Genomic DNA, 6,721 nt, shown 5'->3' on the forward strand with positions numbered 1-6,721 from the left:
GCTGGATCACAGTGGGAAAAAAATAGCTTTAATGTGCTGAAACAATACAATGGCAAACCCAAGAACTGTAAAGAAAACAAAAATATCTTTTGGAAAATAGCAGAAAATGAAAACATTTCTAGAAAAACAAAAACTGAAATTTATCATGAATGTGTTGGGAAGCAGAATTTGCTACCTCAAAATGTGTATTTTTGGCTTGATTATTTTTTAAACGTTTTTTAATTTTTTTCCTTTTTCTCCCCAAAGCCCCTGGTACATAGTGGTATATTCTTCATTGTGGGTCCTTCTAGTTGTGGCATGTGGGATGCTGCCTCAGCGTGGTTTGATGACCAGTGTCATGTCCATGGCCAGGATTCAAACCAATGAAACACTGAGCCGCCTGCAGTGGAGCATGTGAACTTAACCACTTGACCACGGGGCCAGCCCCTTGGCTTGATTATTTTTAAGAACAAAAGACCAAGAAGATCCTTTGAGTTTCCTCCTAACCTCCTAAAGGAATTTAAGATAGAAGGCCTGTTCCAGGAAGGAGCTCTCACCATAGATAACTATAGTGTAATATGTATTATGTGTGGCAGACAGGGAGGAGCCTAGCAAGGCCCATTTCATCAAAACCCTCCTCATGTCCCACACTCTCTGCCAAACATGGCAAACATTTGTTGACCAAACACTTACTTTTCCTTCTCTTAGTGAATTGCCTCCCTCCTCTTTGAAGTCTCAAGCCACTACCCTCAAAACCCTCTTTTGTCTTCAGCTGAAGTATTTAAGGTATTTCAGGTGGTGGCTCCAGCCATTTTGGGGAATTACTCAGTTTTCCTGGGCTTCTCCCATGTATACACGTTCTTACCTTTCTTTGATTTTCTCCTGTTATTCTTTCTCATGTCAATTTAATTCTTAGACCAGCCAGAAGAACCAAGGGGAATGAGGAAAATTTCTTGCTCCCCTAAAATATCAAACTGAAGGATAATAGTGAAGGATATTTTTTGAGAGAAAGGGAGGAAATCTCATGATGGAGAAGTAGGAACAACATAAGAACAGCAAAATTAATAAATATGTGGGTAGCTCCAAATAAATAATCTATAAAACAAAGATAATATGTGATAGGCTTCAAATATATATTTTCATAGATTACATTTATAGTTTTATAGTTATATGATAATTGAAGAACACAATAATAATCTAGAAGTCAGAAAGGGGTAAATGGGATTCTTGCACTCTCTTGGAAGAAGGTATACATACTAATTAATGTTAGACCTTGATAAAGTAGGGTAGCCACTAAGATAATAGGAAAAATATTTACTCCTCTGAGAAGAGAGAGCACACAGGAATGAGAAGGGAGTATTACTAGACATGTGGTGGAGGAGAAGGAGCAGGAGGAGGGAGAGATAGGGGGAGGGAATTCAGGAGAAAAGGGGTGCCTGTAAATCCAGAGGAAAGTGTTTCAAGAAGGAGGAGTGTTCAATTGTATAATATGTGTCAAATGCAGCTGAAAGGTTGAGTGAGATGAGAGCAAAAACTTAACCTTGAATTTAGCAAAATGGAAATCATTGGTGACCTGGAAAAAGCCATTTCGGTGAAGTGATGTGGAGAAAACTCCTGAATTGGTTCAGGAGAGAACCTGAGGGGAGGCAGCTTGAATGGAGCAGAGAAACAGAATGGGAAATGGAGAGGAATCTGGGGTCAAAGGAGGTCTGCCTGTTTAACACATATTAGGGCATGTTTGTACATGGATGTTGGCAAGGAATCATCCCAGATACAGGACTACAGCACTCTGAGATGCAGCCTGAAAGGACTTTCAAGCCCAATTTTACTCAAAGTTACCACTTTAGGTCAAGATGGTGGCATAGGCAGACTCTGAACTCACCTCCTCCCGTGGACACAACAAATCTACAACTACCCTTGGAAAAATTAACCCTAAGAGAGAACTGAAAACTGGATTAAAAGAACCCCCACGAAAAGGGACAGGGCTGACTGAAGTGGAAGAGGCAGAAACTCCTTTCTGGAGAGAAAAAGACCACCTTCTAGCAGAGATGCTTCACGGCCAGCAGGGAGTAACCTTAAGCCTAGCCTCCCCAGGCACCTGCAGCAAGAGCAACATGAACAGAAGGGCACATATAGAGCACACAGGGGACACTCCTGGAACATTTGGAACTGGTGATGAGAGGGAAGCAAACTGCTGGACCTCATAAGGCATCTCTTATATATGCCCACCTCTCCAAGATCAGGAGATGTAGCTGGCATACATGATACATAGATATAAGCACAGAGAAAGAGGCAAAATGAGGAGATAAAGGAATACATTCCAAGTAAGGAAACAGGATAAAACCCCAGAAAAAGTACTAAATGAAACAGAAATAAACTACCTATGTGACAAAGAGTTCGAACAAAGAGTCATAAGGATGCTTGTTGATCTTGGGAGAAGAACTCAGTGAGAACATCAACAAAGAATTGGAAAATATGAAAAATAACCAGTCGGGGGCTGGCCCCGTGGCCGAGTGGTTAAGTTAGCATGCTCCACTTCAGGCGGCCCAGTGTTTCATTGGTTCAAATCCTGGGTGTGGACATGGCACTGCTCATCAAACCACGCTGAGGCAGCGTCCCCCATGCCACAACTAGAAGGACCCACATTGAAGGATATACAACTATGTACCAGGGGGCTTTGGGGAGAAAAAGCAAAAAAAAATCTTTAAAAAAAGTAATTTAATTTAAAAAAGAATCAATCTGAAATGAAGAATACAATACTAGAAATGAAACCTTCACTAGAGGGACTCAATAGCAGAGTAGATACAGAAGAATGGATCAGCAAGATGGATGAAAGACTAGAGGAAATCAAACAAGCTGAACAGATAAAAGAAAAAAAATTTAAAAGAGTGAGGGCAGTCTAAGGGACCTCTGGGACAACATCTAGCATACTAATATCTGTGTTATAGGTGTCCCAGGAGGAGAAGAGAGAGACAAAGGTGCAGAGAATCTATTTGAAGAAATCATAGCTGAAAACTTTCCTAACCTAAGGAAGGAAACAGACATCCAAGTACAGGAAGCATAGAGAGCACCAAATAAGAGAAACCCAAGGAGGCCCACACCAAGACACATTATCATTGAAAGGTCAAGAATTAAAGATGAGCGAGAATCCTAAAAGGCACAAGAGAAGGGCAACAAGTTATATACAGAGGAAACCCCATAATGCTATCTGCTGACTTAGCAGAAACTTTACAGGCTAGAAGGGAGTGGCACGATATATTTAAAGTGCTGAAAGGAAAAACCTACAGCCAAGAATACTCTACCCAGCAAGTTTATCACTCAGAATGGAAGGAAAGATAGTTTCCCAGACAAGCAAAAACTAAAGGAGTTTATCACCAAGAAACTAGCTTTACAAGAAATGCTAAAGGGACTTGCTTGAGTGGAAAAGATAAGACCACAAATAAGAATAAGAAAATTACTTTTTAAAAACCAATAAAATCACTGGTAAAGGCAAATATACAATAAATGTAGCAGCTGATATGAAGGTCAAAAGACAAAAGTATTAAAATTATCTCTTTCCATGATAAGAGGGTAATGGATACACATGCAGAAAAAAGAGGTTAGATATGATATCAAAAACAGAAAATGTGGGATGAGGGGAGTAAAAGAGTAGAGCTTTTAGGGCCAGCCCAGTGGTGCAGTGGTTAAGTTCACATGTTCTGCTTCAGCGGCCCGGGGTTTGCCAGTTCAGATCCCAAGTGTGGACCAATGCACCACTTGTCAAGCCATGTTGTGGCAGGCGTCCCACATATAAAGTAGAGGAAGATGGGCATGGATGTTAGCTCAGGGCCAGACTTCCTCAGAAAAAGAGAGGAGGATTGACGGCAGATGTTAGCTCAGGGCTAATCTTCCTCACAACCACACACAAAAGAGTAGAGCTTTCAGTAAGAGGTCAAACTAAAGAGACCAGCAACTCAATATTGACCATGATACATGTAGACTATAATATACGAACCTCGTGCTAATGTCAAACCAGAAACCTATAATACACGAATAATTAATAGAAAGGAACCCAAACATAATACTAAAGAAAGCCATCAAACTATAAGGGAAGAGAGCAAGAGAAGAAAGGAACTGAGAAGAATTACTAAAACACCCAGAAAAAAAAGCAACGAAATGGCAATAAGTACATTCTTATCAATAGCTACTTTAAATGTCAATGGACTAAATGCTCCAATCGAAAGGCATAGGGTGGCTGATTGGATAAAAAAAGTCAGTGGATACAGAGGAAATTATTAATAAATGCTATTTTGTATCAAGAAAGAAAAAGTACCAGCTCTAAAAGAGAACACGAACACCTTCCCCATTAGCTCTTTCAAGAACGCACTTAAGGTTAAAGCAGTGCCCATGCCCACAAGTCCCTTTAGCTCATTATCAGAACACTGCACACTATTTGTTGACCTTCACTGGAAGAATGGCTGCAGTGGACTTGCCGGGATGAGTTCTCTTACATATGAAGGGGGATCAGAATAAATAGTCTTAGTTGCAAAATGATATATTCTCCTGGTAAGAAAATAGATTCTTCATCATAGTAAGTGTGGTGGCCACAAGATCATACCAGCTACAGGGAGCAGAACTGACCAATGGCCCCAGCTGCTGCTCTGAAATCCATCACTTCTTTGTGCTGAGGCCACGCCTCCCACAAGCTCTTCCCAGCCCATTACTGAGCTCAGCAGGGATAGCTTGGCTGCCCTCTCCCTGAAAGTGAGCTGCAGGATTCCTCTATTGGTTGACTTTGGTTCAAGGTTGTCCCCTCTTGAAAAACTTTCCTTTCCTCAAGTCAGACCTCCATCAGAGTCTGACAGCCCTGCCAGCTTCTCTAACTTCCACCACAATTTCTCACTGAAATATTTCCCCGCCAAATGCTTGTCATCTCTTGGAGGATACAGATTAACGTTGTAAGCAAAACAAGAAAATACTCAGTTTCCAAAAAATTTTTGCATCTATAATAACATCTATTCCTTATAAATATCCAATACATTACACAAAAGGGAAATTGTAACCCCCACACTTTGGATGAGGAAACGAATTAAGTGATTTAGCCAAGGTCAATTACCTTATTTTTGTTCAGTAGCTTCTCCATTTCCTAGTCTTCCATGATCAGTGTTCAGAAAAGAACTTTGAGTCTGCTTTCCCTTTTGATTATTACTTCCCTACTATGGACAACAATAACACCTATAGTTTACTAAGCAGGCACTGTGTAAGCACTTTGCATATATTCAATTTTTCATTTAATCCTCACAACTCAGGGAGGTAGATACATCCCCCTTTATATATATGTGAGGAAATAGCTCCCAGGAATCAAGCGACCTGCTCAGGTCACTCACCTACTAAGCAGAAGGCCTAGGACCAGCCCCTGACTCTAAATCTAGTGCCATTAGCACTTATCATAACACATCAAATCTGTCAGCATTTTACTAAGCACACCTACATTCATTAGGAAGTGGGATGGGCACCCACCAGCAACTCCCCCTGCAGAGGTCTGGAGATGACAAGAGCCAGGGAAAGGAGGAGGTGGTGATAGGAGGTGACAAGGTACAGGCAAAGGTGAAGATGAGTAACCTTCTCCCAACTGCTCCATCTCAGGTTGCAGAAGAGTTCCTCATGGTCACCTGTACTCCAAGGGGTCTTATTTCAAAGAAAGTATGGGGGGAAGTAAGCTTTTATTTAAGAGGTTGCAGCAATTATTTTCGCAAATAATTCTCATAAAAATGTTAGGAGATGGGACCCAGCTTCCTCCCACCTGCCAGCCATGGAATAGGGAAGAAAGTATTAGACACTCAAGCTTCTCCATGGTCCAATCTTTAGCCTCCTCTCCAGCTTCATCTACCCTCATACTCTGTTTTACTTGATGCTTCAATACAGCAGCATCCTTACCGTGCTGTCACATATCACTGTACATTCAGTCATGTAGCTCACTGTCTAGTTCAACCTTCCTTCCCTTCCCTTGGCGAACTCTTACTCATTTCTCCACATTTCAGCTCAGCCACCATATACTTCAGGAAGTCTTGCTCAACAACCGAATTGAGAACTCCCAGAGGACACCTCCTCTGTGTTCCCCTATCCTACCCTCAGTGCTTACCTCGCCTCAACATTTCCCTTATTACGTGAGATTATCTCACACCAGAGATACAAGCAATATTATCTCCTTAAAACCTCACTCATACCACATCACTCTGGCCCATAAAGTGCTTCAAGAGGAATCCTATGGAAGGTAAGAGAACATATAGGCCCCATGCTCTGGCCTTTAAGGCCCTAAATGGCCTGGTCCCTGACCTTCTCTCCAAACTCCTCCTTTGTCCTTGCTTACTGTCATGCCACTGTCTGTTTTCAGATCCATCACCCTGCCAAACCCTCTCATGCCTTAAGACTTATTTCCTCAGCTCTTAGCACAGTTGTTCCTTTTTATTCTCCAGGGCTTTGTTTGAAAGTTGCCTTCTTACAGGCAGCTTCCATCTCCACCTCTAGAACTGTCATCCTTTCCCATTGTTCCCTATTTCTTTTCTTCACTGCAACCACGGAATTTTATAATTAAGATATTTATTGACTTATTCATTTATTGTTTTCTTGTTATTTAATTCTCTAATTTAGTGGAAAACACACCCTCAACTCTTCATGCTCCTGGAAAGTGCAATCCAGACTTTTTAATCTGTATCCTTCCAGAGTGTTTGGTGCACTGTTACATCCTCAAATGTTCCAAGTA

This window comes from Equus asinus, chromosome 29, assembly GCF_041296235.1.
Source record: "Equus asinus isolate D_3611 breed Donkey chromosome 29, EquAss-T2T_v2, whole genome shotgun sequence".
Taxonomy (NCBI): Eukaryota; Metazoa; Chordata; class Mammalia; order Perissodactyla; family Equidae; genus Equus; species Equus asinus.